The sequence below is a fragment of the Chlorocebus sabaeus genome, chromosome 21, assembly GCF_047675955.1.
Source record: "Chlorocebus sabaeus isolate Y175 chromosome 21, mChlSab1.0.hap1, whole genome shotgun sequence".
Taxonomy (NCBI): domain Eukaryota; kingdom Metazoa; phylum Chordata; class Mammalia; order Primates; family Cercopithecidae; genus Chlorocebus; species Chlorocebus sabaeus.
Genome location: NC_132924.1, coordinates 81,968,329 through 81,994,007, shown reverse-complemented (window position 1 = coordinate 81,994,007; position 25,679 = coordinate 81,968,329). Strand labels below are relative to the sequence as shown.

General features: G+C 38.3%; 1 pseudogene; it reads left to right on the top strand.

Annotated features, from left to right (window-relative positions):
- Positions 1–1,231: 1,231 nt before the first annotated feature.
- LOC140709593 (uncharacterized) lies at positions 1,232–14,023 on the top strand (annotated as a pseudogene).
- Positions 14,024–25,679: the final 11,656 nt, after the last annotated feature.

Genomic DNA, 25,679 nt, shown 5'->3' with positions numbered 1-25,679 from the left:
TGGAAATCCTGATTGCCAAATGTTGTCATTTATCTTTTTGTTGGCTTGTTTTAGTTTCAAGGATGAAAGAAAATGAAAGCTAACATAACTGTTTTCTCTAAAAACACTACTATTGGAAAGTTTATGAAATAGAACAATCAAGCTCAACCATTATACTTGATCAATACACATGTCTTTATTGGTTTTCAGTGGGGATGAAAGTGCAATTCACTTTAAAATGGCAAATATTTGTAAGAGTTAAAGGTAAAGAGATGGTGTAGTTCAGAACTGTGTTCTTGTAGCCACATATTAGGTTCAATGTAAATGCTACAATGCAAAATTACTCCTCTCCCAGCCATTAACCCTATGCCTAAAAATTACCTTATTTGAAATAAAAGTTCATGTGATTTCTTATGCTCCAGGGTTCCCACAAAAAATAAGTTATTCTTGTGAAAGCTGCTATTGTCTCTTAGGTCCATCAGTTGCAATTCTAAAAGCATCAAAGTTGTATTTAAGGAGAAAAAATAGGTTTAAAACTTGTTAGTTGCTCAATTGCCCTTATTTCTGATACAAAAGGAGAACATTTTATGTGAGATTTCAATCAAGAGGAAAAAAAAAAAGAGCAACTGCTGTCACTACCTGTTTCTTTCTGCAGTGCTAGAAGCAGCAGGCGGACAGCTCAGGAATATAGTAGAACCACTCATTGGAAATTAAATCTTGATACAGAAATAAAGGACCTGATTATATTTCCCATTTAGGGAATACTGTTTCCTCATTACAACTAATGACAATCAATAAATTAAATATTTCTGTGTGTTTTATGCCTAGAAATAAATTACATAATTATATATATTTTATGTTAGATTTATATATGATATGTGCATTACATTTATCCCTATATAATTTTTTGCCTATTCAAAGGCAAACATAGACATTCAAAAGTTTTGACTTTACTTAATGTGGACTATAAATCAGGAAACACCCTAAGTGCTGTGAAAAGCCTATAATCCACTGTAAAGACAGAAGCTATTATAATTCCCACACATTTTAGCTTGAGTTCCCTAGAAAATGGAGCCAGAGCCAAAGATTAAAGTAATGATGCTCTACTTAGAAGGTGCAAAGCAAGGGCAGCAAGAATGAGAAAAAGGGAAGCAAGGAAAGAAAGAAAAGATATACATCAATGCAATGGAAGGAGGCTTTGTGCACTATCTAACATCACAAAGAGCAAGGCGTAGAGTGAAGAGAATGCAGCATGTCCAAGAGACCTGGCTACTTAGAAGGGGCCCTTCTTCGAACACAATGCAAGGAGAAACTGTCCCTGGAAGTAGTCGACTCAAGAAGTAAAGATAAAAGAATGTATTTGTGTGGCTGTCTCCCGACTTCTTTCCCAATGCTCAGGTGTAATGAAAAGTTGCTTAACATCATTAAACATTAGGAAAATGCGTATCAGAACGACTATAACACACCGTCTCAAACTTGTTAGGATGGCTATTATCAAAAAGTCAAGAGATAACAAATGTTGGCAAGGGTGTAGAGAAAAGGGAACTCTTGTATGTTGTGGGTGAAAAATACAGATTGGTACAGCCATTATGGAAAACAGTATGGAGATTTCTAAAGAAATTAAAATTAGAACTACTATATGACCCACAATCCCTTTTTCAGATATATATCCAGCGGAAATGAAATCACCACCTTGGGAAGAAATCTACACTCTCATGTTCATTGCAGCATTATTCACATAGCCAAGATACGGAAACAACCTAAGTGTCAGACGACAGAGAAAATGAATAAACTCTGGTACCTATATACAATGGAATATTATCTAGCCCTAAAAATGAATAAGATCTTGCCATTTGCCACAACATGGATGAGCCTGGAAGACATTTTGCTAAGGCAAGAAAGCCAGATAGAAAGAATAGTTCCAGGAATCTAATGTACAACATGATGACTCTAGGTGACAAAATTATATATTACATGGAAAAAATAAATAAAGAATGTGATAATATTTTTTATTTTTTGTAGAGATGGGGGTCTCACTTTGTTCCCCAAACTGGTCTCAAACTCCTGGCCTCAAGTGATCCTCCCACCTCAGCCTCTCAAATTGCTGGGATTACAGGTGTGAGCCACTGTGCCCAGCCTTGATATCTTTAAAGAAAGAAAAAAACCTGTGTCAAAGTGTGTACTTTACATCATCTGCAGTCCTTATATTCAGAGATATAGACCAATGGAACAGAACAGAGTCCTCAGAAATAATACCACACATCTACAGCCATCTGATCTTTGACAAACCTGAGAGAAACAAGAAATGGGGAAAGGATTCCCTATTTAATAAATGGTGCTGGGAAAATTGGCTAGCCATAAGTAGAAAGCTGAAACTGGATCCTTTCCTTACTCCTTATATGAAAATTAATTCAAGATGGATTAGAGACTTAAATGTTAGACCTAATACCATAAAAATCCTAGAGGAAAACCTAGGTAGTACCATTCAGGACATAGGCATGGGCAAAGACTTCATGTCTAAAACACCAAAAGCAACAGCAGCAAAAGCCAAAATTGACAAATGGGATCTCATTAAACTAAAGAGCTTCTGCACAGCAAAAGAAACTACCATCAGAGTGAACAGGCAACCTACAGAATGGGAGAAAATTTTTGCAATCTACTCATCTGACAAAGGGCTAATATCCAGAACCTACAAAGAACTCAAACAAATTTACAAGAAAAAAACAAACAACCCCATTAAAAAGTGGGCAAAGGATATGAACAGACATTTCTCAAAAGAAGACATTCATACAGCCAACAGACACATGAAAAAATGCTCATCATCACTGGCCATCAGAGAAATGCAAATCAAAACCACAATGAGATACCATCTCACACCAGTTAGAATGGCGATCATTCAAAAGTCAGGAAACAACAGGTGCTGGAGAGGATGTGGAGAAATAGGAACACGTTTACACTGTTGGTGGAATTGTAAACTAGTTCAACCATTATGGAAAACAGTATGGCGATTCCTCAAGGATCTAGAACTAGATGTACCATATGACCCAGCCATCCCATTACTGGGTATATACCCAAAGGATTATAAATTATGCTGCTATAAAGACACATGCACACGTATGTTTATTGCAGCACTATTCACAATAGCAAAGACTTGGAATCAACCCAAATGTCCATCAGTGACAGATTGGATTAAGAAAATGTGGCACATATACACCATGGAATACTATGCAGCCATAAAAAAGGATGAGTTTGTGTCCTTTGTAGGGACATGGATGCAGCCAGAAACCATCATTCTTAGCAAACTATCACAAGAACAGAAAACCAAACACCGCATGTTCTCACTCATAGGTGGGAACTGAACAATGAGATCACTTGGACTCGGGGTGGGGAACATCACAGACCGGGGCCTATCATGGGGAGGGCGGAGGGGGGAGGGATTGCATTGGGAGTTATACCTGATGTAAATGACGAGTTGATGGGTGCAGCACACCAACATGGCACAAGTATACATATGTAACAAACCTGCACGTTGTGCACATGTACCCTACAACTTAAAGTATAATAATAATAAATAAATTTTAAAAAAAATGTTGACAACTGGGGCCTCTCACAGTTCTACTGAATCATATTTATATGGGGTGTGGTCTAGAATTCTTCATGTTTAATTTAAAAAAGCAAGGTGATTCCAAAATAAAGATATTAAATATCAAGTTAAAATCATTTCAAGGAAAAAAATCTACTTGGTACTCATCAATGCCTTTGAAAATTGAGAAAACATCACCTGGTACCTCATGGTTCCTTTCTAATAGTAAAGGTGCTAAGACTTCAAGCAGAAATTTCCATTACAGACCTAAGGAAACAGGAATACTCCTGTGCTGTTAATTAACAACAAAGACCCATGATCCCCCCACCATTGAAAAGCTCCTAAGTAGCTTTATCTTGATCTCCCAGCACTAATAACTTAATTGGAAACATAAAAGATCATGGTAATGGAAAATTAGGAAAAAAATCTTATTCAAGCATCATTCACTAAGTATAGCTGCTAATTTGCTCTATGTTCTCCTGAGCACCAAAATATTAACTGTAGTTTTCATTAAGAGGTCCACCCACTTTATGTAGCTATTGACAGATATTTATAATCTGTCTTTTGTTTAACGAGTCCCTTATCTCAGATATTTACAAATGTTGTGGGAGTCTCTGATAAAGAGAAGATTTTGTGTATGGCATAGGGAACTCACTAAACTTGTACTTTATATTACTACATATTAAAATAGAAGTTTGGCCAAGGAAAATAACATAATATAATATATAATAATATAACAGATGTTGTATTCAAAAGGAGTCACTAGACTATATACAGAATTGAAAAAGGAAGTTCTGGATGCTGGTTACATATCTTTTAACCACAAATCCACTAGAAGAATTTAAATGGCTCAAGAGTTCAGTATCTAAAGAGATGTTGGAGTGGAAGATTTCTTTGGGAAGAACTGTGCCTGAGTGCCACCTATCCCTCCCAAGGGGAAGGTTAGGGGAGTAGCTACCTCCTCTCACCATGAATCTTGTAAGAGTGGTTAACAAGACCACCTGGAGAGCTTAATATGTGTCCCTTGATGTTTAGAGACACAGTTGCACAGTAGACAACTGTCTGACTCACATGTAAGAAATCAAAAGGATGAGAGAGAAGGTAGCTTGCTATTGACAATGAAGCAAAAGAATTGGGATTGGCTTACAAATCCGGATTCAGTTGGAGTAGAAAATGCATAAATACTTTCCATGGACCAGATGGGAGACTCACACAGAAGACCTAGTGCAGAGACGTCCTGCCCAAGAGAACCACATGGCAGTTGACTAAACAGGGAGAATTTGAAGGTATCAAGAAATGTTAAAGGCCCAAGAAAAGAGTGAGAAGTTATCCAAACTAGCGATGCACTCGCTAGGGTCAAAAAACCTTCAGGTAAGATGTCCTCCAAAGCTGAGAGAAGGGACGGCTTCTAAAGTACCCTTAACAGAGAAGGAATCTAATCTCCTTACAGTCCCAGACAGCATGGTACCAGCTAATGATAGCATCAGTCAATTAAAAACTCTCCATCCTTCTTTCTCTGACTACACTCTAATTACGAAGTGGTCAAAAACCAGATCAAGACAAGGGGATGAAGATAGGAAATAGGAGAGCTAGGGAGGTAAGCAACCACGTATTTTCCCAACGGTAGGATTCCTGCCTGCAGCAGGCTCAAGGTAAGAATAGGTAGAAATCTCAGCTTTATATTTAGAGTTTTGGGACCAGCATGGTGGCTCGTGCCTGTAATCCCAGCACTTTCTGAGGCCAAAGTGGGAGAATCACCTGAGGTCAGGCATTCAAGACCACCCTGGGCAACATGGTGAAACCCCCATCTCTATCAAAACTACAAAAATTAGCTGGGCCTTAGCCTGGCATGGTGGCACATGCTTGTAATCCCAGCTACTTGGGAAGCTGAGTGAGGCAGGAGAATTGCTTAAATCCAGGAGGCGGAGCTTGCAGTGAGCTGAGATCTCACCACTGCACTCCAGCCTGGGCAACAGAGTGAGACTCTGTTCAAAAAAAAAAAAAAAGAGTTTTGATTAGTACATGGGGCTGAATATTTTAATATTAACTAGAGACCTCGGGGGCAGAGCAAGATAGCCAAATAGTAACAGCTCCAGTCTCCAGCTCCCAGCGCCGGGGGCACAGAAGACAGGTGATTTCTCCATTATCAACTGAGGTACTGGGTTCATCTCACTGGGGAGTGCCAGACAATTGGTGCTGGTCAGCTGTTGCAGCCCGACCAGCGAGAGCTGAAGCAGGGCGAGGCATCACCTCACCTGGGAAGCGCAAGGGGGAAGGGAATCCCTTTTCCTAGCCAGGGGAACAGAGACACACAACACCTGGAAAATCGGGTAACTCCCACCCCAATACTGCGCATTAAACAACACCTGGAAAATCGGGTAACTCCCACCCCAATACTGAGCATTAAGCAAACGGGCACACCAGGAGATTATATCCCACACCTGGCCGGGAGGGTCCCATGCCCACGGAGCCTCCCTCATTGCTAACACAGCAGTCTGCAATCTAACCGCAAGGCAGCAGCAAGGCTGCGGGAGGGGTGCCCGCCATTGCTGAGGCTTAAGTAGGTAAACAAAGCCCTGGGAAGATCGAACTGGGTGGAGCTCACAGCAGCTCAAGGAGGCCTGCCAGTCTCTGTAGACTCCACCTCTGGGGACAGGGCACAGCTAAACAACAACAACAACAAAAGCAGCAGAAACCTCTGCAGACGCAAGCAACTCTGTCTGACAGCTTTGAAGAGAGCAGTGGATCTCCCAACACGGAGGTTGAGATCTGAGAACAGACAGACTGCCTGCTCAAGTGGGTCCCTGACCGCTGAGTAGCCTAACTGGGAGACATCCTCCACTAGGGGCAGACTGACACCACACACCTCACATGGTGGAGTACACCCATGAGAGGAAGCTTCCAAAGCAAGAATCAGACAGGTACATTCGCTGTTCAGCAATATTCTATCTTCTGCAGCCTCTGCTGCTGACACCCAGGCAAACAGGGTCTGGAGTGGACCTCAAGCAATCTCCAACAGACCTACAGCTGACAGTCCTGACTGTTAGAAGGAAAACTAACAAACAGGAAGGACACCCACACCAAAACCCTATCAGTACGTCACCATCATCAAAGACCAGAGGCAGATAAAACCATAAAGATGGGGAAAAAGCAGGGCAGAAAAGCTGGAAATTCAAAAAATAAGAGCACATGTCCCCCTCCAAAGGAATGCAGTTCATCGCCAGCAACGGATCAAAGCTGGACGGAGAATGACTTTGACGAGATGAGAGAAGAAGCCTTCAGTCCATCAAACTTCTCAGAGCTAAAGGAGGAATTATGTACCCAGTGCAAAGAAACTAAAAAGCTTGAAAAAAAGAGTAGAAGAATTGATAACCAGAATAATTAATGCAGAGAAGGCCATAAACGAATGGACAGAGATGAAAACCATGACACGAGAAATAAGTGACAAATGCACAAGCTTCAGTAATTGAATCGATCAACTGGAAGAAAGAGTATCAGTGACTGAGGATCAAATGAATGAAATGAAGTAAGAAGAGAAATCTAAAGAAAAAAGAAGAAAAAGAAATGAACAAAGCCTTCAAGAAGTATGGGATTATGTAAATAGACCAAATCTACGTCTGATTGGGGTGCCTGAAAGTGAGGGGGAAAATGGAACCAAGTTGGAAAACACTCTTCAGGATATCATCCAGGAGAACTTCCCCAACCTAGTAGGGCAGGCCAACATTCAAATCCAGGATACAAAATTAATGTGCAAAAATCCAAGCATTCTTATACACCAGTAACAGACAAACAGAGAGCCAAATCAGGAATGAACTTCCATTCACAATTGCTTCAAAGAGAATAAAATACCTAGGAATCCAACTTACAAGGGATGTAAAGGACCTCTTCAAGGAGAACTACAAACCACTGCTCAGTGAAATAAAAGAGGACACAAACAAATGGAAGAACATACCATGCTCATGGATAGGAAGAATCAATATTGTGAAAATGGCCATACTGCCCAAGGTAATTTATAGATTCAATGCCATCCCCATCAAGTTACCAATGACTTTCTTCACAGAATTGGAAAAAACTGCTTTAAAGTTCATATGGAACCAAAAAAGAGCCTGCATCTCCAAGACAATCCTAAGTCAAAAGAACAAAGCTGGAGGCATCAAGCTACCTGACTTCAAACTATACTACAAGGCTACAGTAACCAAAACAGCATGGTACTGGTACCAAAACAGAGATATAGACCAATGGAACAGAACAGAGTCCTCAGAAATAATACCACACATCTACAGCCATCTGATCTTTGACAAACCTGAGAGAAACAAGAAATGGGGAAAGGATTCCCTATTTAATACATGGTGCTGGGAAAATTGGCTAGCCATAAGTAGAAAGCTGAAACTGGATCCTTTCCTTACTCCTTATACGAAAATTAATTCACGATGGATTAGAGACTTAAATGTTAGACCTAATACCATGAAAACCCTAGAATAAAACCTAGGTAATACCATTCAGGACATAGGCATGGACAAGGACTTCATGTCTAAAACACCAAAAGCAAAGGCAACAAAAGCCAAAATTGACAAATGGGATCTAATTAAACTAAACAGCTTCTGCACAGCAAAAGAAACTACCATCAGAGTGAACAGGCAACCTACAGAATGGGAGAAAATGTTTGCAATCTACTCATCAGACAAAGGGCTAATATCCAGAACCTACAAAAAACAAACAAATTTACAAGAAAAAAACAAACAACCTCATCAAAAAGTGGGCAAAGGATATGAACAGACATTTCTCAAAAGAAGACATTCATACAGCCAACAGACACATGAAAAAATGCTCATCATCACTGGCCATCAGAGAAATGCAAATCAAAACCACAATGAGATACCATCTCACACCAGTCAGAATGGCAATCATTCAAAAGTCAGGAAACAACAGGTGCTGGAGAGGATGTGGAGAAATAGGAACACGTTTACACTGTTGGTGGGATTGTAAACTAGTTCAACCATTATGGAAAACAGTATGGCGATTACTCAAGGATCTAGAACTAGAAGTACCATATGACCCAGCCATCCCATTACTGGGTATATACCCAAAGGATTATAAATCATGCTGCTATAAAGACACATGCACACGTATGTTTATTGTGGCACTATTCACAATAGCAAAGACTTGGAATCAACCCAAATGTCCATCAGTGACAGACTGGATGAAGAAAATGTGGCACATATACACCATGGAATACTATGCAGTCATATAAAGGATGAGTTTGTGTCCTTTGTAGGGACATGGATGCAGCTGGAAACCATCATTCTCAGCAAACTATCACAAGAACAGAAAACCAAACACCACATATTCTCACTCATAGGTGGGAACTGAAAAATGAGATCACTTTGACTCAGGAAGGGGAACATCACACACCAGGGCCTATCATGGGGAGGGCGGAGGGGGAGGCGGAGGAATTGCATTGGGAGTTATACCTGATGTAAATAACGAGTTGATGGGTGCTGACGAGTTGATGGGTGCAGCACACCAACATGGCACAAGTATACGTATGTAACAAACCTGCACGTTATGCACATGTACCCTAGAACTTAAAGTATAATAAAAAATAATAATAAAAATAATTTTAAAAAAATAAATAAATAAATCTAGAGACCTTGTCTGAACTCGAAGCAACTATCCAGAAGAACCATGAACATGCCCTCATTCTCAACAGGGGCAAGAAAAGAACTAGCCCTATAAAATAGATTTAAAGAAATAGTGAAAGACAAAAAAAAAAAAAAATTGTTTTATAATTACATATCAGGAGTCCTTTTGGTTCAATGTAATTATTCCTTTTACTGAATACTTAATACATTAAATCCACATTTAAAAAGTAAAACTTAGAAAATCATTTTTACACAATGACTTTATTTTTTCAAAGTTAATCTTTCATTCACTTTTTATTAATGAAAAATCTTTCGTTTTATTTTTTATTATTATATTTTCTTTTTAAAATTTCAACTTTTACTTCAGATTCAGGGGGTACATGTGTAGGTTTGTTACATTAGTATATTGGATGTTGCTGAGGTTTGGATATGATTGATTCCTCACCCAGGTACTAAATATAGGACCCAATAGGTAGTTTTTCAGCCCTTGCTCCCCTTCCTCCCTGCTCTAGTACTTCCCAGTGTCTATCTTTCTATCCACATGTACCCAATGTTTAGCTCCCACTGATAAATGAGACCATACTATATTCGGCTTTCTGTTTTTCTGCATTACATTGCTTAGGATTATGCCCTCCAGGTCCATCCATATTCCTGCAAAGGATATGATATGGTTCTTTTTTTATGGCTGTGTAGTATTTCATGGTGTATATATACCATATTTTCGTTATACAATCCACTACAGCTGGACAGCTAGGTTAATTCTCTGTCTTTACTATTGTGAATAGTGCTGCAATGAATACACAAGTAAGTGCGTGTGTGTTTTTAGCAGAATGATTTATTTTCCTTTGGGTATACACCCAGTAATGGAATTGCTGGTTCTAATAGTAATTGTGTTTTAAGTTCTTTGAGGAATCTCCAAACTGCTTTCTATAGTGGCTGAATTAATTTACATTCTCAGCAACAGTGTGTAAGTGTTCCCTTTTCTCTGCGGCCTCACCAGCATCTATTAAGCTTTTTAATAATGGCCATTCTGACTGGTGTGAGATGGTATCCTATTGTGGTTTTGATATGCATTTCCCTAATGATTAGTGATGTCGAGCATTTTTTTAATGTTTGTAGGCCACTTGTATGTTTTATTTTGAGAAGTGTCTGTTCATGTCCTTTGCCCACTTTTTTATGGGGTTGTTTTTTGCTTATTGATTTGTTTAAGTTTCTCAAAGGTTCTGCATATTAGACCTTTGTTGGATGTGTATTTTGTGAATAATTTCTCCTACTCTGTAGAATATCTGTTTATTGTGCTGATTGTTTCTTTTGCTGTGCAGAAGCTCTTTAGTTTAATTGGGTCTCACTTGTCAATGTTTGTTTTTGTTGCAATTGCTGTTAAGTTCTTAGCCATAAATTCTTTACCTAGGCTGATTTCCAGAATGGTATTTGCTAGGTTTTCTTGTGGGATTTTTGTAGTTTGATAACTTACATTTAAATCTTTCATCCATCTTCAGTTAGTTTTTTTATATAGTGAAAGGTAGGGGTCCAGTTTCATTGTTTGGCATATGGCTATCCAGTTATCCCAGCATTTATTAAATAGGGGGACATTTCCCCATTGCTTACATTTGTCAGTTTTTTCAAAGATTAGATGGTTGTAGTGTGCAGTTTTATTTCTGGGTTCTGTATTCTGTTCCATTGCTCTACATGTCTGCTTTTGTACCAGCATCATTATGTTTTGGCTACTGAAGCCTTATGGTATAGTATGAAGTAAGGTAATGTGATGCCTCCAGCTTCATTCTTTTTGCTTAGGATTGCTTTGGCTATTTGGGCTCTATTTGGTCCCATATGAATTTTAGAATAGTTTTTTCTGATTCTATGAAAAATGATGTTAGTAGTTTGATAGTATTAGCATTGAATCAGTAGATTGCTTTGGGCAAAATGGCCATTTCAGCAACATTGATTCTTCCAATCCATGAGCATGGGGTGTATTTCCATTTGTTTGTGTTATCAATTATTTCTTTCAGCAGTGTTTTGTATTTCCCCTCATAGAGATCTTTCACCTCCTCGGCTAAATGTGTTCTTAGATATTTTTGTATGTGTGGCTATTGTAAATGGGATTATATTCTTGATTTGACTCTTGGGTTCAACATTATTGGTGTATAGAAATGCTACTTATTTTTATACATTGATTTTTCTATCCTGAAACTTTATGGAAATAGTGTATCAGTTCTAGGAGCCTTTTGGTGGAGTTTTTAGTGTTTTATGATATAGAATCATATCATCAGTGAAGAGAGATAACTTGGCTTTTTTTCCTATTGGGATGCTTTTTATTTCTTTTTCTTGCCTTATTTATCTGGCTAGAACTTTCATTACTATGTTCAATAGGAGTGATGAGAGTGGGCATCCCTGTTTTATTCAGTTCTTAAGGGGGATGCTCCCAGCTTTTGCTTGTTCAGAATGACATTGCCTAAATGTTTTTCGTAAATGGCTCTTATTACTTTGAGGTATGTTCCATTGATGCCTAGTTAGTCAAGAGACTTTATCATGAAAGGATGCCAAATTTTCCTGAAATATTCTTCTGTGTCTATTGAGATAAATCACATGGTCTTTGTTTTTAATTATTTTTATGTGGTAAATCACCTTTATTGATTTGCATATGTTGAACCAACTTTGCATCCCAGGAATAAAGACTACTTGGTCATAGTGAATTAACTTTTTGATCTGCTGCTGGATTTGGTTTGCTATTATTTTGTTGAGAATTTTTGCATCTGTGTTCATCACAAATATTAGTCTGCAGTTGTCTTCTTTATTTTTGCCAGATTTTGGTATCAAGGTGATGATGGCTTCATCAAATGAGTTACAAAGGAATCTCTCCTCCTCAATATTTTTGGAATAGTTTCAGGAGAATTGGTACTAACTCTTCTTTGTACATTTGGTAAAATTTGGCAGTGAATCAGTCTGGTCCAGGACTTTTTTCAGGTGGTAGGTTTTTTTGTTTTAGTGTCTTCTTGATTCAATTTTGGAAGGTTATATGTGTCCAAGAGTTTATCCATTTCTTCTAGACTTTCAAGTTTGTATGCACAGAGCTGTTTATAATAGTCTCTGAGGATCTTTTGTATTTCTGTTGGATTAGTTGTAGTATCATCCTTGTCATTTCTGATTGTGCCTATTTAGATCTTTTCTTTTTTTTCTTTGTAAGTTTAGGTAGGGCTACCATCTTTGGGTCCCCTCCCTTTGTATGGGAGCTCTGTTTTCACTATTAAATCTTGCAACTGCACTCTCTTTTGGTCCATATTTGTTATGGCTTGAACTGAGCTTTCATTTGCCATTCACCACTGTTGTTTGCTGCCATCACAGACCTGCCACTGACTTCCATCCCTCCAGATCCAGCAACGTGTGCGCTGTTCTTGATCCAGCAAGGCGCCCATTGATGCTCCTGATCAGGCTAAAGGCTTGCCATTGTTCCTGCATGGCTAAGTGCCCAGGTTCATCCTAATAGAGCTGAACACTAGTCATGGGGTTCCACGGTTCTCTTCTGTGACCCACAGCTTCTAATAGAGCTGTAACACTCACTGCATGGCCCAAGATTCCATTCCTTGGAATCCGTGAGGCCAAGAACCCCAGGTCAGAGAACGTGAGGCTTACCACTGTCTTGGAAGTGGCCCGCCACCATCTTGGGAGCTCTGGGAGCAAAGACCCCCTGGTAACATTTGGAGACCATGAAGGGACATCCAAAGTGATGGGAAGCATTCCCCCCAAGGCAAAAATGCCCCCTAAGATATATTCTGGAGAACTGGGACCAATTTGACCCTCAGACGCTAAGAAAGAAATGACTTATATTCTTCTGCAGTACCACCTGGCCACGATATCCTCTTCAAGGGGGAGGGAGAAACCTGGCCTCCTGAAGGAAGTATAAATTATAACACCATCTGACAGTTAGACCTCTTTGGCAGAAAAGAAGGCAAATGGAGTGAAGTGCCATATGTACAAACTTTATTTTCATTAAGAGACAACTCGAAATTATGTAAAAAGTGTGATTTATGCCCTACAGGAAGCCCTTAGAGTCTACCTCCCTACCCCAGTGTCCCCGATTCCTTCCCCAACTAATAAGGACCTCCCTTCAACTCAAACAATCCAAAAGGAGATAGACAAAGGGGTGAACAATGAACCAAAGAGTGCCAATATTCCCCGATTATGCCCCCTCCAAGCAGTGGGAGAAGGAGAATTCAGCCCAGCCAGAGTGCATGTACATTTTACTCTCTCAGACTTAAAGCAAATTAAAATAGACCTAGATAAATTCTCAGATAACCCTGATGGCTACTTCGATGTTTTACAAGGTTTAGGACAATCCTTTGATCTGACATGGAGAGATATATTGTTACTGCTAAATCGTAAACTAACCCCAAATGAGAGAAGTGCCACCATAACTGTAGCCCAAGAGTTTTGCGATCTCTGGTATCTCAGTCAGGTCAATGATAGGATGACAACAGAGGAAAGAGAATGATTCCCCACAGGCCAGCAGGCAGTTTCCAGTGTAGGCCCTCACTGGAACACAGAATCAGTACATGGAGATTGGTGCTGCAGACATTTGCTAACTCGCGTGCCAGAAGGACTAAGGAAAACTAGGAAGAAACCTATGAATTATTCAGTGATGTCCACTATAACACAGGGAAAGGAAGAAAATCCTACTGCCTTTCTGGAGAGATTAAGGGAGGCAGTGAGAAAGCATACCTCTCTGTCACCTGACTCTATTGAAGGCCAACTAATCTTAAAGGATAAGTTTATCACTGAGTCAGCTGAAGACATTAGAAAAAAAATTCAAAATCCACCTTAGACCTGGAGCAAAACTTAGAAACCCTATTGAACTTGGCAACCTCAGTGTTTTATAATAGAGATCAGGAATAGGAGGCAGAACAGGACAAACAGGATTTAAAAAAAAAAAAAAAACAAAGGTCACTGCTTTAGTCATGGCCCTCAGGCAAGTGGACTTTGGAGGCTCTGGAAAAGGGAAAAACGGGGCAAATTGAATGCCTAATAAGCTTGCTTCCAGTGTGGTCTACAAGGACACTTTACAAAAGATTGTCCAAGTAGAAATAAGCAGCCCCCTCGGCCATGCCCCTTATGTCAAGGGAATCACTGGAAGGCCCACCGCCCCAGGGGACGAAGTTCTTCTGAGTCAGAAGCCACTAATCAGATGATCCAGCGGCAGGACTGAGGGTGCCTAGGGCAAGCGCCAGCCCATGACATCACCCTCACAGAGCCCCGGGTATGATTGACCATTGAGGTCCATGAGGTTAACTGTCTCCTGGACACTGGCACGGCCTTCTCAGTCTTACTCTCCTGTCCTGGACAACTGTCCTCCAGATCTGTCACTATCCAAGGGCTCCTAGGACAGCCAGTCGCTAGATACTTCTCCCAGTCACTAAGTTGTGACTGGGGAACTTTACTCTTTTCACATGCTTTTCTAGTTATTCCTGAAAGCCCCACTCCCTTGTTAGGGAGAGACATTCTAGCAAAAGCAGGGGCCATAATACACCTGAACATAGGAGAAGGAACATATGTTGTTGTCCCCTGCTTGAGGAAGAAATTAATCCTGAAGTCTGGGCAACAGAAGGATAACATGGATGAGCGAAGAATGCCCGTCCCATTCAAGTTAAACTAAAGGATCCTCCTCCTTTCCCTACCAAAGGCAGTACTCCCTTAGACCCGAGGCCCAACAAGGACTCCAAAAGATTGTTAAGGACCTAAAACCCCAAGGCCTAGTAAAATCATGCAGTAGCCCCTGCAATACTCCAATTTTAGGAGTACAGAAACCCAATGGACAGTGGAGGTTAGTGCAAAATCTCAGGATTATCAATGAGGCCATTGTCCCTCCATACCCAGCTATACCTAACCCTTATATTCTGCTTTCCCAAATACCAGAGGAAGCAGAGTGGTTTACAGTCCTGGACCTTAAGGATGCCTTTTTCTGCATCCCTATACATCCTGACTCTCAATTCTTGTTTGCCTTTGAAGATCCTTCGAACACAACGTCTCAACTCACCTGGACTGTTTTACCCCAAGGGTTCAGGGATAGCCCCCATCTATTTGGCCAGGCATTAGCCCAACACTTGAGCCAGTTCTCATACCTGGACAGTCTTGTCCTTCGGTACGTGGATGATTTACTTTTAGCCACCCATTCAGAAACCTTGTGCCATCGAGCCACCCAAGCACTCTTAAATTTCCTCACCATCTGTGGCTATAAGGTTTCCAAACCAAAGGCTCAGCTCTGCTCACAGCAGGTTAAATACTTAGGGCTAAAATTATCCAAAGGCACCAGAGCCCTCAGTGAGGAACATCTCCAGCCCATACTGGCTTATCCTCATCCCAAAACCCTAAGGCAACAAAGAGGGTTCCTTGGCATAACAGGTTTCTGCCCAATATGGATTCCCAAGTGTGGCAAAATAGCCAGGCCATTATATATAGTAATTAAGGAAACACAGAAAGCCAATACCCATTTAGTAAGATGGACACCTGAAGCAGAAGTAGCTTTCCAGGCCCTAAAGAAGGCCCTAACTCAAGTCCCAGTGTTAAGCTTGCCAATGCAGCAAGACTTTTCTTTATATGTCACAGAAAAAACAGGAATAACGCTAGGAGTCCTTACACAGGTCCAAAGGATGAGCTTGCAACCCATGGCATACCTGAGTAAGGAAACTCATGTAGTGGCAAAGAGTTGGCCTCATTGTTTATGGGTAGTGGTGGCAGTAGAGAACATAACTATCAACAAGTGATTGCTCAAACCTATGCCACTCGAGGGGACCTTCTAGAGGTTCCTTTGACTGATCCCGACCTCAACTTGTATACTGATGGAAGTTCCTTTGTAGAAAAAGGACTTCGAAAAGTGGGGTATGCAGTGGTCAGTAATGATAAAATACTTGAAAGTAATCCCCTCACTCCAGGAACTAGCGCTCAGCTGGCAGAACTAATAGCCGTCATCCAGGCACTAGAATTAGGAGAAGGAAAAAGGGTAAATATATATACACACTCTAAGTATGCTTACCTAGTCCTCCATGCACATGCTGCAATATGGACAGAAAGGGAATTCCTAGCTTCCAAGGGAACACCTATCAAACATCAGGAAGCCATTAGGAGATTATTATTGGCTATACAAAAACCTAAACAGGTGGCAGTCTTACACTGCTGGGGTCATCAGAAAGGAAAAGAAAAGAAAATAAAAGCAAACTGCCAAGTGAATATTTAAGCCAAAGGAGCTACAAGGTAGGACCCTCCATTAAAATGCTTATAGAAGGACCCCTAGTATGGGGTAATCCCCTCCGAGAAACCAAGCCCCAGTACTCAACAGGAGAAATAGAATGGGAAACCCCACGAGGACAGTTTCCTCCCCGCAGGATGGCTAGCCACCAAAGGGAAAATACTTTTGCCTGCAGTTAACCCATTAAAATTACTTAAAATCCTTCACCAAATCTTTCACTTAGCCATTGATAGAACCCATCAGATGGCCAAATTATTACTTACTGGACCAGGCCTTTTTGAAACTATGAAGCAGATAGTCAGGGTCATACATTTCAATCTCTGTATCTTTAACCTCCTTGTTAAGTTTGTCTCTTCCAGAATTGAAGCTGTAAAACTACAAATCATTCTTCAAATGGAGCCCCTTATGCAGTCCATGACTAAGATCTGCTGCAGACCCCTGGACCAGCTTGCTAACCCATGCTCCGATGCTGATGACATCGAAGACACTCCTCGTGAGGAAATCTCAACTGCACGACCCCTACTACACCCCAATTCAGCAGTAAGCAGTTAGAGTGGTCATCAGCCAACCTCCCCAACAGCACTTGGGTTTTCCTGTTGAGAGGAGGGACTGAGAAACAGGACTAGCTGGATTTCCTAGGCTGACTAAGAATCCCTAAGCCTAGCTGGGAAGGTGACCACATCCACCTTTAAACAAGGGGCTTGCAACTTAGCTCACACCCAACCAATCAGCTAGTAAAGAGAGCTCACTAAAATGCTAATTAGGCAAAAACAGGAGGTAAAGAAATAGCCAATCAACTATTGCCTGAGAGCACAGCAGGAGGGACAATGATCACGACATATATCCAGGCATTCGAGCCAGCAACGGCTACCCTCTTTGGGTCCCCTCCCTTTGTATGGGAGCTCTGTTTTCACTCTATTAAATCTTGCAACTGCAAAAAAAAAAAAAAAAAAAATGGTTTAGGTTGCAGTCTATCAATCTTGTTTATCCCTTCAATTAACAAACTTTTGATTTCATTGATCCTTTGTATGGATCTCAATTTTGTTCCATTCTGCTCTAAAGAATATCAACTTTTGTGGGCATTATTGACTATAAATTTGATTAAATTCCTTTAAATAATTTTAAATTGTAATTAGTATTTGTGTGGCTGACCCTTGAATATTTTAAATATACTCAGTAGCAAATAAATATACATAAGCATGATGATTCAATGATTCCATAATCAAAACTACAAAGTAATACTAATGGCATAAAAAGGAAGAAAATAATGACATTTGCAGCAACCTGGATGGAATTGGAGATCATTATTCTGAGTGAAGTAACTCAGGAGTGGAAAACCAAACATCATATGTTCTCACGCATAAGCAGGAGTTAAGCTATGAGGATGCAAAGGCAAAAGAACAATACAAAGGACTTTGGGGACTTGGGGGAAGGGTGGGAAGGGAGTGAGGGATTAAAAACTATACACTGTGTACAGTGTACACTGCTCGGGTGATGAGTACACCAAAATCTCAGAAATCACCACTAAATAACTTACTCATGTAACCAAATACCACCTGTTCCTCAAAAACCTATGGAAATTAAATATTTAAAGTAAACAAAATAATAGTAATAAATGGCAAAAGTGCTAATATCATGAATGAAACTTTGCTTTAATTCCTATTTTTTCACCACGCCATGGTTCAAATTTTTAAAATATTTTTGTAAACTTTCTGTAGCTTTACTACAACCAGTGTTTAAAATCTTTCTAGGGAATTTTTGTAAATTTTTCCAGATCTAAAAGAAAAGAAAATGCCGTCTCAGATATCAGCGTCCACGTTGTTGGATAGTTCATTTATGTTTCACTTATAAGACTTGGTAGAATGGTCCAAAGTGAAGAAAACTTCAGTATCCACAATATACCAAGTGCCTTCTTATATCAAACTTTCACTTGTTGCATCCTGAATCCCGTATATCCTTGTCTTTAACATACATTTTAATATTTGAGGACTTATTATCTTTCCTAATGTTTCTTATACCCAGAAGCATCTATGTCATTGCCTTAAAATTATGATATACTGATCTAGTCTGTTTTAATTATTAAAATGCATGTATTTCTTATCAGTATTTTATTAACATTCATAAAGGTTTACTTATAATTAGTAGATACTTCATTTCTTAGGAGATGAAGGATTGAATCTTTGTGCTTACTTTTCCTTTTTAGAACATTTAATCCTTTTATAATTTTGCCACACTCTGTTGTGCCACGGTCATTGTGTATATCTGTGTGCCATAGCTGTAATCAACTATACTTGTAAGTCATTATTCTATAAGACCATTAATGCTGATGAGTTCTTTAGTATTCAGAATATCCCTCCTTTTTTGATATTTTCTATAGTAGTAAAAAGGTCTGCCTCATTGTGCAGAAATCCTATCTCATATTGGTACATTCACAAATCTTCTTTCTTACACAGATATAAACAAGCATATGCTGAACATATGGAAACATACCCTGAACAAAAAGAAGAAAACATCATATTTAAATACTCTCCTACTTCTTTAAAGCAATAAGGATGGAAAGAGCCTGTTAGAATCTTTCTGTTGTTGTAATGCAAGTAGCTCTTTGCATACCTTGTGTTTTTTCCTTCGAGTGTTACTGTGAAATTATGGCTTTTTAGAGACTTAATTTTTTCCAGTTTCACAATTAGCATTATTACTTTTGTTATTATTTGCTATGTTTTTGTTATTGAAGCACTACTCCCCGATGTTCCAAGAAGCAGCCTTGACTTCTGGCTAACAACAGGTTGCTTTGACTCCATCTTATTTTGTCTTTACAACAAACTTGAAGCCAATTATCCTCTAGGGATCAAAATGTGTGTGCTGGGGTGCACATGAGGATTGGTAATACATTAGAGTAGTGTCCCTGCTGCTGGGCCATTTATAACAATGATAGAGTTGGAAAATAAATCTTTTAAAGACATGAATTCACACTGATTTTTCCAATGTAACATATTACCGAAACCAACTTTTTTGTAGACTTGCTTTTATGCTTATATTAAATACGTAATAAGATGGAGATGGAGAAAATGTATTATCTTCACAGCCAGTAGCAGAATTCCTCCACAGGAAAAATAAGTCTGTCTTGGGAAAAATGTTTCAATGTTTTAGAGTTGAAGGTGAGATCCTCTCGCTTCCCATTTCCACCATCAAGGCAAAACAAACAAACAAACTGACCCCTGAAGTTTCAGTGAAGAATTTAGTTGTTCAAGGGCCACAAGGAAGAGGAAATTTGAGGACAGCAGATGAGAGTAGGGAGGAAAGTAGGGTTTTAAATCTTACTGTTGTTCGTGATGATGCGCCAAATAAACAAATAAAACATCAAATTCTTGCATGTATGTGTGGTAACATTTCTTCATGAAAACTGAAGAAAGAGCTGAACTTCATGTCAAATGGAAGAGTTGTGAGACAGATATAGTATGCCGGAAAGTAGAAACACAAAGACCTGGAGAAACCTATGAATACAAGTTCCTGGTAAACTTTTTAGAAATATGAAGACCTCTTGGGACTTCCACAGAGTGGAAACAGTGGGCATTACACTAATTTTACTTAGATACTGAGAAGTAAAAAAGGCCTCCGTATTAAAAATAGAACACAAATTAACTTCTTAAGAAAAAGGTTGCCAGATTTAGCAAATAAAATCACAGAATACCCAGTTAAATTTGAACATCAGATAAACAACAAATAATTTTTTATAAATATGTCCCCTGAAATATTTGGAACAAACTTATGCCATCTTCAAACCCAACAGTGAGAGTTATGATTGTGTGTGTGTGTGTGTGTGTATCACAAACTACAAATATGCTCACAATTATAAATATATAAAACATGTTAGTTATAAATATATATGAATCGATATATTTATGTATATAAAACCCTTAGTTGCAATAAACAGAATAATCTCCACCTTCTTCACTTTTGTGTTTATTTCTATCTTGGTCATCCTTATTTTCATTGTCTCTTTACCTTTTGTTTTCCATGTGCTCCATGCTAATATGCAATAATCATGGTTTTTGAAGCCTATTGTTCAAAATTCTCACAGTATCTGTGTGTGTGATTGCAAAAATGTCAAGTTGAAGGTCTTTATAAACTTCTTCTTCAGATGTAATTAATTCTGTTCTCCACTACACAAAACATATGTTGATCTCAAACATGCAATGACCCATATAAGTCTTGCAAAATGATGGCTGTGATGACACCCAGTGATGGTCTTTCTCAACTCTCTGCACCTCATCTCACTCATCAGAGCCTCTGGAGCCTCAGTTGCCTTGCAATGCTGTTTCAGGAAAGGTGGGATTTTTTTGTTTGTTTGTTTTGTTTTTGGTAGACATAAAGAATCATCGATGTTGAGGAATGAGCCTGACCCATTGTGCATAAACCTGGTGCCCTACGGTGAGACATGGTACCTTAACTGCAGTTGCTCAGCATTCAGTATCTTTGTTTTTCTTCATTGCACATAGGCTGTACTCATTCTTTCTGCACCACAAATGTCATGCCTTCTCAAGTGTTTTTATACCCTGGGCCCATTGTATCCAGTGATGTCAGGGGAATTCTCAGCTTAGTATAGTCGCATGATGGAGCAGAGAAACAGAGCTAAGAATTCATGAGGGATACATACCTCAAGTGAAAGGAGTGAAAGGTGCATATCTAGGGATTGTCCACAAGAAACCAATGAGTTATGAAAAATCTTTTCCAAAGGAAATGGAAACTTAAGGAAAAACGTGAATAAAACTTTACAAAAATGATTGTGTGGCAGTGAAATGAATGTGTCAAAAGTACAAAAATAGGAAGAGCTAAGAGTACTAAAGTAACCTATCACAAGATACTTAAAATGATCCTAAACCTTACAAGCAACAAATTCAGAAAGGGGCATAAGGTTCCTTCGAGTTTGCTTAACTTATCAAAAGATGAGAAACATTCTTCAAGTTCCACTCTTCTCTTCTGTACAGAAAGGGGATTGGACTAAATCAGTGATGTTCAAGCTGTGATCCAAGTATCACTAGTGTTTCTGTGGTGACACAAGGGTGGGAATGGTGGGGCAGGATGTCTCATTCATGAGCCAGAGTAGCTCTAATATTTTTACATATTGGAACTCATAGAAAATTTCCATTGAAATAAAGGTTTCATATTTGTATTAAGTTCCTAGGTTACTGTAACAAATTACCACAAATTTACTGGCTTAAGACGACAGAAATTTATTCTCTCATAGTTATGGAGGTCAGAAGTCCAAAATCAAGGTATCAGGTGGGCTATATACTCCCTGCAGCAGGTTAAGGGGAGATTCTGCTTCTTGCCTATTTCAGCTTCTGGTGTCTCTTCGCAGTCCTTAGCCTGTGGCTCTCAGTCCAGTCTCTCCCTCAGCCTTCACATAGCCTTCTCCTCTCTGTGTGTCTTATCCCCTTCTCTTCTCTTATGATGACTCTTGTCACTGGATTTAGGATTTTGCAAGATGATCTCCAATGGAGATTTTAATTTAATTTCATCTGCAAAGACCGTTTTCCCGAAAAAGGTCACATTCATAGGTTCTGGGTCAACATACCTTTTGGGAAGCCACCATTCAAACCCCTGGAGTGTTCAAAAAAGTTTAATTTAACTCAATATTTTAAAGGTTCTTTTAGAGATGTACTTTTCAAATTATGGATTTAACACATGCTTGTTTTAATAAGTAAAATGTACAAAGATGTATAAAGTAAAAGTTAATTATCTATTCCTCACCCAACTCTTCTCCAATCTTACCTCTTTCCACCATTTCTCTCCAACTCATCCAGATTCACTGCTCCTCTGTCAGTCACACTGTTAACCTATGTTAACAACACTGTGTTTGTACTTCTATGCTATACTTCAGGATCATGTAATTACACACACACACACATGCATATGCAATTGATAAGGAGTTTAAAATTGACTATACAGATTAGATAATATAATATACACTCTTCTTCATCTAACTTTCCTCATTCAAAAATGCCTTGAGTACATTGCTGTAAATCAACTAGTATAGTTCTAATATACTATTTCTAATCAATGCCTTATAGCACAGTATTCCACAATGCAGACAAACCACTATTTATTTCAAGCCCTTTCTTATTGATAAGCATTTTTTATATTCCCATATTTCTGTATTTTTGCACATTTGAAAAATTCTGTGATACATACACTTGTACATATAATTTTATATGCTGATACTTTTATTACTATGGGACAGATATGTGGTAATAATACTGTGGTGTCAAGGATACATATATTTTTAATGTTAGTAGGTGTTATCAGATTTCTTTACCAAAAGCCTGCAAAATTGCATTTGTCTACCAGTATATGAAAGTACCCATTTCCTCATATTATAGCTAGCAATAATGCTCTTATTCTTTCCACATTTTTGGCAATCTAATGGATGTAAATAACACTAAATTGTATTTGATTTACATCTCTGACTACATTTTCAGCATCTTCTCAGATGTTTATTGGCCATGTAGATTTTCTTTCTACTATGAAATATTTCTGTTTTTATTGTTTAATCAATTAGATTATTTTTCCTGTCCGTTTGTATAGTATACATACTAAAACTTGATAATCTTTACTTAAGGATTTGTTTTTAGTTGTTTTTGTTTTTGTTATTTTTTGTTTTTTGAAGAGACAGGATTTTGCCTGTTGCTCAGGCTGGTCACAAACTCCCGGCCCAAAGCAATCCTCCCGATTCAGCCTCCCAAAGCACTGGGACTATAGATGTGAGCCACCATGCCTGGCTTTACTTTTGTCTAGCTGAATATGTAATCTTTTAGAGCATCCAGGTTTTTTATCTTACCTAAGAAAGTCATTCCACCCTAGATCACATGTGTAGCCTAGTTGTAATTCTAATATATTTAAATTTTTTGCACTTGTTATTAATTCATTTGAAATGTATTCTAGATATCATGTTAAAATAAGAATCCAAACTTATTCTTTCAATTGGAGAGTCAATTGTTATATAACTATTTATTTAATAATTCATCTTTTACCAATGAAATTGAAATACTTTGTCATATATTAAATGCTTACATGTACTGGAATCATTTGACAAATTTTTAATTTTTTAACCTACTTTAAAATTTTTTAATTTTGTTTTTGACATTATAATCTAATTTTCTAATTCTAGAACAATGCCATCTTACTTCTAACAATAGTAAGGTAGGTCTTCTATCTCTGCTCTTCTTTTCCTTAAATTTTCATAACTATTGTCAAGCATTTATTATTTCATATTTAAGATCATCTTATAAAATTTATCCCTGAATATGACCTTCTGGAATCTGAATAAAATTACATTTAATTCTTAATTTTAGCAGAATTGACATTTTAATCTTCCTAAGAATATTACCCTTTTCATTTTTAGTACTATTTTATACAATTCAAAAAGTTTATAATTTTTTGGGTAACAGTTCTATGCTATTCTAGGCAAGGGTATTTCTATAAATTTTATGCTTATATTGTTATTTAATGGACTCTCCCTTATTTTTATTTCTAGGTCTTAATTGCTGATAGAAGATCAATTTATTTATTATATCTTCGATCTACTTATCTATTAATCTCCTTGTACATCTTCATCAGAGGTACTGGGTGACCAGGTGTGTTGTGAATGAGCAGTAATGATTTGAAAGCAATCTTTTTTTCCAAGCACTAGGTCTCAACAGTGTGCTTAAAATATTCACTAAACCATGCTGTAAACAGATGTACTGTAAAGAGTCAGGCTTTGTTGTTTCATTTATAGGGACAGGTAGAGTAAACTTAGCAGAATTCTTAGGGGCCCTAGGATTTTTGAAATGGTAACTGAATATTGGCTGCAGCTTAAATTCAACAATTGTGCTAGCCCCTAAGAAGATCATCAGCCTGTCCTTTGAAGTTCTGAAGGCAAGTATTGACTTCTACTCTCTAGCTATGAAGTCCTAGATGATATGTTCTTTCAATAGAAGGTTGTTTTGTCTACATTTAAAATCCATTGTTCAGTTTAACTGTCTTCATCAATGATCTTAGTTAGATCTCATGGATAATGTGATGCAGCTTCTACATCAGCATTTGCTGCTTCACTTTGCATTTTTATGTTATGAAGATGGCTTTTTTCCTTAAATCTCATGAGCCACCCTCTGCCAGCTTCAACCTTTTCTTCTGCAGCTTCCTCACCTCTGTCATCCTTCATAGAAATGAAGAGCATTAAGGCCTTGCTCTGGATTAGGTTTTGGCTTAAGGGAGTGTTGTGGCTGGTTTGATCTTCTATCCAGACCACTAAAGCTTTCTCCATATCAGCAATAAGGCTGTTTCACTTTCATATCATTTGTGTGTTCACTGGAGTAGCACTTTTAAATTTCTCCAAAAATGTTTTCTTTGCATTCACAACTTGACTATTTGACTCAAGAGGCCTAGCTTTCAGCCTATCTCGTCTTTCAACATGCCTTCCTCACTCAGCTTAATTATTTCTAGTTTTGGATTTAAAGTGAAAAAGTACAACTTTTCCTTTTACTTAAAACACTTAGAGGTCATTACAAGGTTATAAATTGGCCTAAATTTAATATTACTGTGTCTCAGAGAATAGAAAGGCCTAAAGAAAAGGAAAGAGATGGGGGAATGGATGGTCAGTGGAGCAGCCAGAACACACACATCTATAAAGCTTTCTGTCTTTTAGGAGTATATTTCACAGTGCCCCAAAACAATTATAATAGTATCATCAAAGAGCACAAATCACCATAGCAGATATAATAATAATGAAAACATTTGAAATATTACAAGAATTGTCAAAACGTGGTGGAGAGACACTAAGTGAGCACACGCTGTCAGAAAAACGACACCAATAGACTTGCGCTTGACCACAGTTGCTACACACACTCAGTTTGTAAAAAACATAGTATCTGCAAAGTTTAATAAGGCAAGGTGGCCTGTGCACATGTTCACAATGACTTTTCTAATGATATATCTTCTTTTTCTCCCATCCTTGGTGGTAGGTGATCTAATATCTTTAATCACCTTTGTCACTTCTTCAGCCCTAATTGTTTGATTCTAGTTCTATACTTCTTTATAAATTTTCTTTAGGCTTTGAAATATGCTTCATTCTCTTTCCTTTTTACTTTGCCATTTATCAAAGAAACATAAGGTTATAAATTTTCTCAGTTTTTTTGTGTTCTCTTTGGATATTCATCCTTTTTTGTTGTTTTCTAGATGGTTTGTAATCTCAGTTTTC